Genomic DNA, 13,992 nt, shown 5'->3' with positions numbered 1-13,992 from the left:
GATAGGTCCCCTTTAAAGCGGACAAAAGGCACTGGAGAACACTTATTCATTAACACCCTTTAATGAAGCAAACTAATGCCTTAACTCACTCAAATACAGTCGTTTACTTATTTCGGTGAAACGAATGTGCATAGAGTTTTAAAGGATGCGGATAGTCTCACCTTGATTCTGGCGCATTGCTTATCGTTTTAAAAAGATCTATTCTCACCCACCATCTTTGTTAAAAGTTTCGTAAAGAGTGTAAGAGTCACGTTTCTGACTGTTGCCTGTCAGTTCCGTTGCCTGTCAGTTCCGTTGCTATGGTTCCGTTGTTATGTGTACTGAAACGAGAGCCGGTATAATTCCACGCGCGAAAACAAAATAAAAATTGGAATACGTTATTTTAGTGTCTTAAAAGTAGACTAGGTATGAAGGGTTAACGTTACATCTTAGGGTAATTTTTAGTCATGTTCTGTATACATACTAACATAAGGGTATACTTAGTGTGGTTACTCCATGTTTACTAGCTATAACATTAACGTTACATCACTCTTTTTCACTTCTTACTCAGTCAGCCAGAGTGCAGATATCACCATTAGATTCATAAACCTGAAACATCATCCATTTCTTCACTGCTGGTGATGACATTGTTTTCAGCTGCTGATACTGCTGCTGCTGCAGCAGCAGCTTGTGGCGCCTGCTTCGATGAAAATAACTTTCTAATATCCATAACTTTATAGGCTATTAGCTTAAAACTCGTCAGGCTCTAGGAAGGATCACTTCTTCTTCAGGGCAGGGAAGGCTACGCAGTACGCAGGCTAATGTCGCGCAGCGGCTTCCTCTCTGGGGGACTCCGGTACTGCACATTACTCCCGAGACATTTAAAAATATATATATATATATTCTTTTTTTAAATTCTTTTTTTTAAGTGAAACATCCGGGGCTTTTCAGAAAACATCCAGGGCTTGAGCCCAAGTAGCCACCACCTAGTGCCGCCACTGCTCCTTCATTTCTATACGTTTTTGACGCAATGATGCCGCTGTATTAGAATGATGCACGGGAGGGCTACTTTCCACAATCTATGCTTCAGCCCTCCCGCTTCCACTCATTTTGTTCATCTTTGTGTGTATGAATTAAACTTTTTTTGTTTTTCGGATGAAAAAAAATTATAAATACTTTCAGCTTGGGGGCCCCCTAGTGGCCGTGGGGGCCCTATGCCCCCTTATAGTCCGCCTATAGGAAGAAACGGCCCTGTGTGTCCCGCACCGTCGTGTCTTTTTGGCCGAAAACCTACCGATTCAACAATCGGCCAAAGGCTGTCGGTCAAATAAATCACTCTGATTGGCTGTTCAGCTAGCGAATCAGTGCATGAGAAGCTAAACGGAAGTGAGGGACCCTAACAAACTATTAAGAAGGCACACACAGACGGCTATGCTTTTTCATTTTCATCTCAGCTGGAGGCAAGAGTTTATTTTTCATCATAGCGATCTGGAATGAAGAAACCGAAGACCAACACACACGCTATTTGTTTGTTTATATCACGCAGTCTGTTCTTCTTCTCTCGGTGTATCACGCAGTCTGTCTTCCGGTTGTTGCTTCTTTTGAATGACGAATACACACTATCGCCGGTTCGTACGTGCTACTTGGCCGTCGGCTGAAGTCTTTGCAGTGTGTTCCAGTGCGACTGTTGGCCAAGACGCAGGAGACGTGAGGAGACACAACAGTCGTGTTCCGTCGGGACGTGTTCTTTGGTGTCAGTTTGGTGTGTCTGTTATCATCTAAAGATGGCCGACTTGCTATTGATGACGTCACATTCCTATTCCCTATACATCCATACAAAGTATGTGCCGAAGTCATGGCCAAAGTGGGAAGAAGACAATTCAGAGGCAGAGCAAACTTTGGTGGGATAAATTATAAACATACATGAGACACAAAATATACGCTTTACAAGACTATGTTTTCTCACTGTTTGTGTAACTCAAATAAAATGGTCCAATAAGCAGGCTTTTTCTATGATCAGCATACACAGCTGCTTTAGTCAAATTAAATACTACTGTAACGGCCCGTCCACACGGCGGCGTGCGTTGAAGCTTCAATGCAGCTTACCATTCACTTTGAATGGGGTGACGTCAGGCTTTCCGAACTGCATTGTGGTTCCGCCGCGTCGCTTTGCCTTTGTTGCTCGCTTCGAAAGTTGAGAAAAGTTCAACTTTTCAAGCTTCGACGGAAGCATCAGCCAATCAAATCATATGCCAGTACAAGCTCTAGCCAATCAAACCGCGTGCTTGTGTGTCCGGGGCGGGAGATTAATGTGATTGGTTGTTGGTTGCGCTCCAGACACGCCCACCGGCAAGCTTCAACGCACGCTGCTGTGTGGACGTACCGTTAGGGAAGCTTTGCCTTGGGTGGTACTGTTATCTGTTACTTTACAGCAGGGCTATTCAATTAGTTTGGAATGGGGGCCGGTTGATGAAAATTATCCAAAGCAAGAGGCCGGGAAAAAAATGGCTTGAAATATGAGCAATCATATTAAGAGCTTCAGATACAGTAAATACTACAACAGCATAGTGGAGTGCATATATTTTTGTTTAATTAAATCAAACATAGCCCCAAGGCCTTTATAAAAGGCAAGCTCAGAACTCAGTACATGTATGTGAAGCTAATATAACCATCAACATCATTAGATTTAGATTAAATTATCTAATAATTCACACAAAATAGCAATTTAGGGCCATACACAAACAACAGTGCATATTATGGTATAATAACAATACAGATATGTGAGACGTACCACATAAATTGCTTAATTAAAAGCAAAAACAATTATCAAAAGACTTGTATTAATTACCAAACCACAACACACAGCCTTTTACATTACATTACATTAGATTACATTACATTACATTAGATGACATTGCATTTAGATGACATTGCATTTAGCTGACGCTTTTATCCAAAGCGACTTACAATAAGTGAGAAGCTAAACGGAAGTGAGGGACACAAACAAACGATTAAGAAGGCACACACAGACGGCTATTCTTTTTCATTTTCATCTCAGCTGGATGCAAGAGTTTATTTTTCATATGGGTTTTCTCAACCCATATGAAAACACAACTGTAATCGGAAGCTCTTAATTTCTTTATGGATATTTTACAAATCACTCCCCTTTCAAACTGTATTCTTGTTTTACTGCCATATAGTATTTCATAACTGTTTTACCTTTATTCTCTTGTTTTTTTTATAACGATAATGATCTGTGCCGCGGAAATAATCTTTTGAATAATTTAACCGTTTGAGACCCACTGAGATAACTTAGACTAAAGTTAACTATCTAAACACTCAGAGAGTCCTTTAGCTCACCTGAGTCTCTCAGTCTGTCAGGAGAGGACTCCTCCAGCTTGTTGTGGAACAAACAGCTCCTTATGTTCGTTAGTGCAGCTAGCTAACCAGATGCTAACAACACGGCCCCTGCTGGGTTATGGCTAGAAAGGATCCGTCTAGTGTAAATATGACGTCACGTTCTCGTTGTAACTCTCGTTGGAGCGGCTCGGAAAAAACATCTACAGCAGTGACATGATGCAACATACACATTCATGCTGCAGGATAATAGTAAAACACTGAAAGGGAACATTTTATTGCACCAGGAGCTATCTTGGGACTTTTACTGTGACAATGTTGACTTGCCTGTGAATAAAAAATAAACCGCAGTGTTGGTGATCTACAGTGTTGTCATTCTTCTTTGAACAGCAAGACCACTAACACCCTATTTCAACAATCACACTCCCTGTCATTGACATAATTAATAGATGGTTTAGCTTCTCACGATCATTTGATGTGGCCCACTGATGTTAACGATCGTAACTGAAAGGCTGCCTGCCAAACGTAAACATTCAGCCACGTGACTTGCAAACTCTCGCGAGAGTTTTACACTAGACGGATCCTTTCTAGCCATAACCCCCCTGCTGGCACACACACACACAGAGCCGAGCTTGAATGACACAAGCACACTTTTATTTCCATGCAACTCTCTGATTGGTCTGGTGTCTTGCCTCTGTTGCATTCACTGAACACGGGAAATTACAGTCCTGCCGTCCTCTCTAGTGTCAAATGTATTGGCTACATTATTATTTATTAATAATAATAATGCATTACATTTTTTATTTAGAGCGCTTTTACAGGTGCTCAAAGCGCTTTACAATTACATATTACACATATTAGGCAGGTAAATGTCATTACTGTGGACATTACCCACAGGTCTTGCCCAAGGACACAACGGCGGCCAAGGCGGGTTTCGAACCGGAGTTGACTAACGCCATGTTGATCAGATGATCAACGCTCAGGCCTATTCAACTGGCGGCCCGCGGGCCAGATGCGGCCCAGAACCAACTCCCGAGTGGCCCAGCCTCCCGTAGCCAAATTCCTACACTAGTACAGACCATGAATGCAACACTCCGCGTTGCATAGAAACCACCAAACCACAAAGCAGCACGTTTTTTGAAAGTGCATCTAGTGGTGCTATTAACGGTGGTCCTATGATAGCAACTCTAAAACATGTCTCTCTCAACTCTGAAGCGTAAACAGAGACAAAACGGTCATTGATCTTGTGGAGCAGATGCAGATCCAAGTCAAGCTGGACCTTTTCGCGACCGACTTGAGCACGGGTCGGATGCTGCATTTTCCGACGCTCCCCAAACACATCACATCTCCGGCACAAATCACGGATGTGATGACAGATTTCATTGCGAGGTTGAAAGAGAACTTTGCCGGTCGATTGGATGGACTTGCTCTGCCCATAGAGGTGATGGGCTTTGCCAGAGACCCCTTCACTGTTGCAATAGAGGGGGACGTATCAACCAGAGCAAAGGAACTGGTCTCCTGCATCGACAAGGGGAAATATACACTGGAACTTATTGACATGCAGCGCACTAACGGGCCAGCGAAGTTTTGGAGTGATGTCAAAAAACAGCAGTTCCCTAACGTTCAGAAAGTAGCAATCTGTGTGCTCAGTATGTTTGGATCAACATACACATATGAATCAAGCTCTTCACACATGAACTCAGTCAAAAGTAGCACTTGCTGATCCCTGACTGACAGCACTCTTCACCAATGTCTTAGGATGTCCAATGTCAAAAATCACTGCTCTTGTTCAAAACAAAAAATGTCCCTTCTCCCATTGAGAAAGTCAGCGATGACAAATCACAAATGAGGTGAAAGTAAGCACCTAGTTTACTATAGTAGACTTGTAGTGTAGTATTCATTCATATGTTAGTTACCCGTATCCCTTGTTATGGGTTTGTGCACTGAAGGGTTTGACAGTTCTTTCTGTATTCATTTAAATGCACTTTGTAATGTGTCTGGGTCAAATGTGACCAAAACGTATGATTTTTTTGTTATTACTTGAAAAGTGAAAAAATAGTATTGCTACAGTACTACCTCTTTCCGTTGCATTGGAGCTCTTTAGCTGTTTTTTTTGTATGTGAGGACTTTTATTAAGACTACTATTATTGTATTCAGTAAATGCACTTTGTGATGTGCCTGGTTAAAAAACAAAAAACCTGAATATTTTACTTCTAAAGCAAACAATTGTAATGCTACAACTGTGCACTTTTTTTCAGATTCTGTTAAATTAATGCTAATTGGTTGTGTTTTTATGCACTTTTTGACCTACCTTTGTTAGATGAACAATGAATAAAAATTACATGTTTTTCATCACAGTAATATGTGTTGGTTTAAAATGTGTCACTACCCGCTTTTTACACGCCGCTGAATGTCTGGCCCAGCTGAATGTTGTAGTTATAAAATCTGGACCAACTGAATGTGTAATTGAATAGCCCTGCGCCAAAACCGCCCCTGTCCCTATTACACAGCAAAGCCTAATCAGCAATAACCGTCAAATAATAATTCAGACAGGGGAGCTCCGCACCGCCTGCCTGCCGCTAGGGGGTGCTGCAGCGCCCTCAGCGTGGGTGAACGGTGGATCTGGTGACCCAGCGGTGAGTAAAGGTGAGTCAGAAAAAGAAGAGCGAATATCATCAACCTTTTTTTCAAAGTGGTTAACAAAGTCGCTTGACAGAAGGGAGGAGGGGGAAGGGGCTTTGGGGGGGGGGGGTCCAAGACGGTGGAGAAGATGGAAAATAATTTTTTGGGATTGGAATAGGAAGATTGGATCTTATCTTGAAAGAAAGTGCTTTTTGCCTGAGAGATGGAAGCAGAGAAAGAGGAGAGGAGAGCCTGATAGGTTAGGAGGTCATCATGGTGTTTGGATTTTCACCATTTCCGCTCTGCTGCCCGAAGGATGGTTCTATTAGCACACAGTGCGTCATTTAGCCAGGGAGCAGGAGGGGACTGACGAGGCTGCCGAGATGTGAGAGGACAGAGAGAGTCCATAGAGGATGAAAGAGTAGAACTCAAACCTTTTTTGGTTAACATAGTGATAACTGACATACAGTATGCAACCAACTTGGCAGATATGTGCCATCTAATAAGAAAAATTGCATTTTTTCGATTTAGCAAGAGCAGGGAAGTTGGGAGTATACGTTGTCATGGCAATACGATACAGTGATGCAGATGCTGGTCAGTGAGGGATGCGCGATTATTAGTTTTTATGGCTTTCATGTGTGAGAATGCCGATTTGCATGTGTAAGTCGAGCCAAACATTGAGAGGACAAAAAGTGCAAGACCCCTTGAATGAGGGAATTTCTCGTGGCTGACTTCACTAGTCCAGAACTTTTCAGAACCTGCCAGCTGAAATGACTGTCGCAGGTCATCTGATGACTGAATGTCAATGAATTCGAGTTGTAAAGACGCCTCATTTAATATCACAATCTGCTTTCAGTGCAAACTCCCCCTCTACATTCACAGAGAAAGGGTCCTTCACAAATCTCATCACTTCAGTAGGGAGACTGAAATGTTCAAACCTTGCGGCAAAGTTGGTTTTCAATGCGTCCATAAGTCCAGTCATCACCTCTGTGATTTGTAAACCTGCAGTGCGCAGTGTTGGAAAATCGTTTCAAGACGTTTCCTTTGCTTAGCCATCTAATGTCACTTTGCATGAGCAAATCATTATATTGAGCTGACATGTCTGACAACATCTGGCGGAAAAGGCGGTGCTGTAAACTGGAGTTACAACGAATAAAGATAATAATCGCCATGACAGAGTCCATTGTGTTTTTTAGCTCACCACTTAGTTTTTGCGCACAGGAGGATTTGGTGGATGAGGCAATGAAGCGATCTCAGCTGTGGAGCCACATCTGCCAGCCTAGCGAACAGTCCCTGTGTTCAGCCCGACATCGCAGGTGCCCCATCCGTTACAAGCATGTTAATACGATCCAATCCCAACTTGTGCTCCTTGAAAAACGAAACCACTTTGTGGAACATCACCTCACCAGTCGTGTGTCCATCCAAAGGAACTAATAAAAGTAGATACTCCCGAAAGCACTCACCATCAAAAAATCTAACATAGACGCACAGCTGTGCAACATTGCTGCTGTCAGTGGATTCATCAATAGCTATCGACATAACCTCCGCCTTTCTCAGTTTGTCCAAGAGAATCTCAAAAACGTCCGATGCAAGGGTCTTCACTCTCCTTGATGTTGACGTGTCAGAAATCGGAATGTTCTTAATTGAGTCAATAACTAGACCCTTCAGAAAAACGTGGGCAAAAATCCTTGATTCTGCGGGCTAAATTCCTTGATTATGCAGGCTAAAATCCTTGATTATGCGATTAAACATGCAGGGTTTTTATGTGATTTTATGCGGGGAAGTTGCGGGAAGTTGCTAAATATGCGGAAAGTTGCGAAATATGCGGGAAAAAAGAATAACAATTTTTTTAAATATTGGGCTGTCTTATTTATTCTCTCTCACACACAACCTGCCACTAACGTTAAACCCCTCTACTATTCAATTAAACACATTCAATGTTTATTTATTGTAAAAGCAATTGGGCTATTTTAATCTCACACACACACACACCCCCCCCCCCCACACACACACACACACACACACACACACTTCTCCGCCTCATTCTGTTTTCATCTACTCGTTTGTTATCTGACCAGCTTCAATCTTGTAGGCTACTCACTTCGTTTCTTGTAGCCCTCGAAAGGGTTTTGGAGGTTGATGTCTCGGTGACCGTGAGTTGTTTGGCTTTCTTGTCCGCAGCAGCAGAAAGCATTTTCGAATGTTTGAATGAATGAAAGTGGGTCGTCACCGTCGATTTTCTCTTATGCTCCAACACACAGTTGCACGGGGTGCAGAATAGTTAATAGTTTCCCCCCACTTTTTGCCCGGTCTTTAGTAGAAATGTTCGTCGGTAAATGAGATGGATTAGATTTTTTCATCTTGGTGTTTTCTCTATCGTGTGAGCTCCACACGTTCACTCAATAGAGAGGCGAAGTCACGCCCATCTACTTCCGGTCCATGGGACCCCGGAAGCGAAAAATTATACATTGAATTCAATGGAGAGAGAAAACGTATCTTTTGATCCCGTTTGAATTGTGCCACGAACTACACATATGATGTTTGTCCATTTTAAACAATAATTTCCATGTCAAAAAAGTCACATTTTGTCGTAAAACTGTTGAAATATATGACTATGAAAAATACGTGACTACAAAGACTACAAATCCCAAATCCCATTCTGGGTCGCGCATGTGATGTCACAGGCAATAATGCTCCAAGTGGTTGCGACTCGTAATTAAAGCGAAGAAGAAGATTTCATAACTGATTTATTCCCTCCAATAAATATAAGAGATTGCTCCAATAAATTCACTTTTACAAGATGCCTGTGTGCTTTGTACCATGTTGTAATCACAAAAGTGATCATACCACTTGCTCGTTCTATCGCTTCCCGTCTTATGAAAGGACCAGGAGTCGCTGGATCAGACATATCAGGTAATATCATAGGTAATATACATGTTGTGCATGGAACATAGTCAAGTTAGCTACCTAGCTAGTAGCGACGAGTAGCGAGCACGTTAGTTAGCATTACATTACTTAGCCTTGTCATTTTTAGTAGCCTTACCATGAAGTTATTATTTTATTACATGAAGTACACTAAAATGTTAAACAGTAAGAGTAGTCATCATGGTAAGTATTTCGTGAAACATTTGAAGAGTAGCATACTGCGCCCTCCACCGGGTGCTAAGGAAGCAGTTCAGGGAGAGTCGAAGGAAGGCAGGCAGGCAGGGAGCTTTGCATGACATTCTTCTGGACATGTGTCATTGTGATGACAGTGAGGGTGAGTCAATCTGTTTGTTGGAAAGACATTAGTTGAGTGATTACTGAGAGAAAATTATTAAAAGAGATAATTATTCAGTGTTGTTACTTTAAAGTGTTGTTACTGACCTTTTTCTCTTTTATTTTCTTTACCTCACCTGTAACTGCTGAGACCCTGAGGAACATGCACACTGGACTGACCTGCTCTGGCAACCTGATTTCCACTGTACGTAATAGTATTTGGTTATGGTATATTATTTATATACATCAAAGGCACAATGCACCCCCCAGAGAGACACATGTATTGAGTGTGATATTTTGCATAGGTCATGTGAAATCATCTTTACATACTAAAAAACTGTAGGAGCGGCAACTTGTTTTGAAATTGAATTTTTAATATCCAATAATAAAGTTGATCTGTTTTCTTTATTCTTCTCTCTTCCCAGCTCCATCCATCACCGTTCTCTGTTCCTGCAGGTCCTGCTTGCTAATAAATGCTTTATTTTGTTACACAATTACAAATAAAGTCAATGTATTGTATGACATGAAGTTGTGCTTCATTCTGAGTCAATAATAAATTCATTCTGCCTTCAACTGCAAAATGATTGTGGACTGCACCGACATCCATGTAGCTGCCCCCCAGTAAGACGAACCAAGCAAAGCTGACACTCAACATACAGCTGTGCTCTTAAGTTGACATGAAGAATTTGTGAAATATTGGTAATTATTTGGAAAAAATGACTGACGATGCAGAAAACTTTTTTTATTTAGGAACAGTGGTCAGGTGAAGCATTTATCACTACATACAGTATGTGTCACACTTAAAAGGCCAAACACACCTCGTTTACAACTCCCCAGTTGACAGCCATGACTCCTTCTAAATTGTACCCCCCAAGCACCCTCTTCATGAGGGACGCGCATGGAGTGGATGAAAGTCCCGACCTCAGCACAGCACCAAAATTGCTGGCTGTCAACCTGCCCTGCCTGTGTAACTGCCACTGAGGATTTGTCTGCTGTCCTACGGTCGCTGTCTGGATGGCAGCTTGCTGGTCTCTGCTCAGTCGCATTGAGGCAAGAATTGCCTCAAGCCCCCGACCCCCATGCTCTTTCACCAGCTCCGGCACGTTGAAAATGGCCTGATGTTGAGGCTGCAGCTCTGGCTCAGGTGACAAAAGCCATGCCATGCCACGCTGCGCCCCTCAGTGCAGACCTGAACCAGTCTACTTCCTCAGTGGCGATGTCTCTGGCCAGTGGGTTGTATGTCTCCTCTTGCTGTTGGTAGAGTTGAGACACGGGCTGGACTACTTTTGAAGTGCCAGGCTTCCTCTACTGGCACTCAACTTCTTTGGAGCTGATCTGCCACATGGCAAATATTGCCAATGCTGCAGCGTGGCTGCATTTGTACATCCCCCGTGCACAACCACAGACAGCGCTCTGCATCGCGCCATCCTCTCCCATGTAGATCTGTACAAATAAAGTAAGTACCATGTTTGTTAACATGCTATAATAGATTGAATGAGCAATACAAGGATGGTCCAGATCTGGGGGTGGGAGGGTTTATTTTTCCATAGTTTTGTCCTCTTGTCTGATTGTTGTTATTGTTTGTTTTTTCTGAATTTTTTGTAATTTGTGTTGTATTGGTTGTGATTGTACATTGTATTTTTTTTAATGTGTATTACATTTTTGAAAAACATTTGATTGAAGGATTTAGACTCAGTGTGTAGTTTATGAATTAATCAATGCTCTCTACATTAGGAAAACACATACCAGTGTACCAGAGGGAGTCACACACAGCTGTGCCTAGATAACCAAACAAATTGACAAGATAACCAAAATCCTTGAATCTACACACAGCAAATAAACTCAAATGACACAACGAGATGTAAAAAGGAGATCACACATATAGTCGATATAAAACTGGCCGCTTCAATCTGAAGAGCAACTAAAACAAAACACGGGAGTGTACCTTGTTCTTGTGAACACTAATGTTATCCACAGCATACACACCCGTATACAGTACACCCGTTCTAGGTTCTGATTGGCTCTCTAGGTTGGCATTCTAGCTTCTGACTGGCTGTCCAGGTTGTCAATCACAGCCGTGGTTCATATTATGCTAGTCGACTCGTAACATCGCTAAACTTTTTTTCTTGACGGTTTTCTCAGTCAACTAATGCTATTGATAACAGTAACATAAATTAACACAGCCCTGCACACTGCAGTCATTATATGCCGGTTCTGTGGTTCATCATCTTCTTTTTCATTCTCCTCCTTATTGACCGACATTAACCTTAAACATTGCACTCATATTACTCACCGAAACCTTGTAAAGCCGGTCCCGCATGCTGGCTCTTACAGAACCGACTAACTCCCCTTTCGTGTATGTACAGCTCTCAACGTGCCCAGACTTGTAGTGATTTTCACCTCGTTCTATACTTTTATTCTCATTCTGAAAGAATGAGGTGAAATGTGCCAACGTGACGGCCATCTTTGTGTTGGTGACGCGTATTGTGCGGGACCAGAGACATGCAGTTCACTGAGCGGCTTAACACAAAAAAATGTGTTACTTCACAGTTTTACGACACATTTTAATTTTTTTGACTTGCAAAATGTTCTTTTAAATTGACAAACATCATATGTGTCATTCGTGGCACAATTCAAACGGGATCAAAAGATACGTTTTCTCTCTCCATTGAATTCAATGTATAATTTTCCGCTTCCGGGGTCCCATGGAGGCTCCCGGAAGGGGAGGGACTTCGCCTCTCTATACAGTGTTGTTTACATTCTGTGATGCGCGAGCTGATGACGTCACGTCAAGACGAGTTAACTTTTTTTTCCCTCAACTTTGTGTGGAAAAATGCGGGGATTATGCGGCCTTTTGATAAATATGCGGCATTTTTAAAATCTGCGCCATTTTGCTGATTATGCGGTAAATTCTGCGATCGCAGAGAGGGTTTAAATAACGCTTTTTCGGATTTTCTCATCTGCAACCACTTCCTCAATTGATGCAAGCATACACTCTTTGACTGTCTCTGCATCCGTAAAAGGCCTTTTCTTTTAGCCTAATATCCAGGCCACTCGTAGGGATGCTGCAGTAGCTCTCTCTTGGTCAGTGCAAGCCCGAAACAGGGAGCTACGTCTTTGGTCATAGCACGAAGTTAGCCCCAAAATCGTATTATTTATTTTTTAAATAAAAAAAAAAGAAATTAAACTTTTCAACATTATACTCAAAGGGCCAGTAAATATCACTCGGGGGCCGGATTTGGCCTGCGGGCCGCCAATTGAATAGCCCTGCTTTGCAGCTAGATTTATCAATTAGTATACTGTGGTCCCTGATACTCAAGTTTTTATAACAAGCAATAGCAGAACAAATCAAATCTGATACATAGTATCACACCAAATATAACACCAGTGTATAAAAAACTGCAGTAATGTAGTTCAGATGTGCCTTAATTGATCCATCAAAGGGGATTCTCATAATCTGCCGCAGCACCAGAAGCAAATGAAGCTCATTTAAAGATTTAATTAAAACATTGTTTTATAAATGAACATTTAATTAAAGGTCAGCGCCTGGATGACGGGATGTAACGATTGAGGGATGAATGGATGTAGAGGTGTATGGCTCAGTATGAGGTAGAAGGGGAAGCGTATGGGTAGAAGGGAGAGGGAGGGTGGGTTGAGAGAATGGAGACTAGTCCCCAGGAAGTGCAGTGGACTCTGAGGAAAATATTCGTTGTGGCCAAACGGCGCTACTACGTTTACGTATCAGCCGCTGGGCCCGGAAAAACTTTTTCCCATTGACTAACATCGGGAAAGAGACATCTGTAAATCGTTGGATGATTTTTTTTAAACTAAATAAACTACCCAGTATGAACATTTGTATAGCCCTTATTAAAAACATTCGGTCCTCAAGTTGTAAAATGTGCTAATAACGTTATTTTCCTCGGCATTATGAATGCCCATCCAACCATGGGACCGCGCCGCCCGGCACATTCATGTGACGTGTTCAGTGCTACATGAGTTTTACATTTACCCATGGATGCACAATAAGAATGGATTATATGATTATATGAATACTTTCGTGGTGTTTCGCTCTCTCAAAAGTTGGGCCATTTTGTCTTCATGCGCCAATGGGCAACTCTCATAGGAATGAACAAGGCCCCGCCTCCCAAGCTGTATCCAGTTCTTATTATAGAGAGGCGAAGTCCCTCCCTTTCCGGGACCTCCATGAGACCTTATTTTCGGAAATATTGTGTATTGAAGGGGAGAGAATGATTATCTTTCGATCCCGTTTGAATTGTGCCACGAATTACACATATGATGTTTGTCAATTTAAAAGATAATTTTGCAAGTCAACATTTTTTAAATGTGTTGTAAAACTGTGAAGTAACACTTTTTTTTGTGTGAAACTGTTCAATGAACTACATCTCCCGTCCCGCACCACACACCAAGACGATCGTCACGTTGGCATATTTCACTTCTTTCTTTCAGAATGAGGCAAAAAGTATTAAAAGAGGTGAAAATCACTACAAGTCTGGGCATGTTGAGAGCTGTACATACACAAAAGGGGAGTTAGTCGGTTCCGTAAGAGCCAACATGCGGGACCGGGATTCTGGGATTTGTATTCATTTGTAGTTGCGCATTTTTCATAGCCTTATATTTCAAAAGTTTTACGACAAATAATTTTTTAAGATTGACAAACATCATATGTGCAATTCGTGGCACAATTCAAACAGGATCGAAAGATAATTTTTCTTTCCCCATTGACTTCAATACATAATTTTTCCGAAATAAGGTCCC

Source organism: Notothenia rossii (assembly GCF_949606895.1).
Source record: "Notothenia rossii genome assembly, chromosome: 7".
Taxonomy (NCBI): Eukaryota; Metazoa; Chordata; class Actinopteri; order Perciformes; family Nototheniidae; genus Notothenia; species Notothenia rossii.
The sequence above is the reverse complement of the archived record's forward strand: the minus strand, read 5'-3'. Positions refer to the sequence as shown.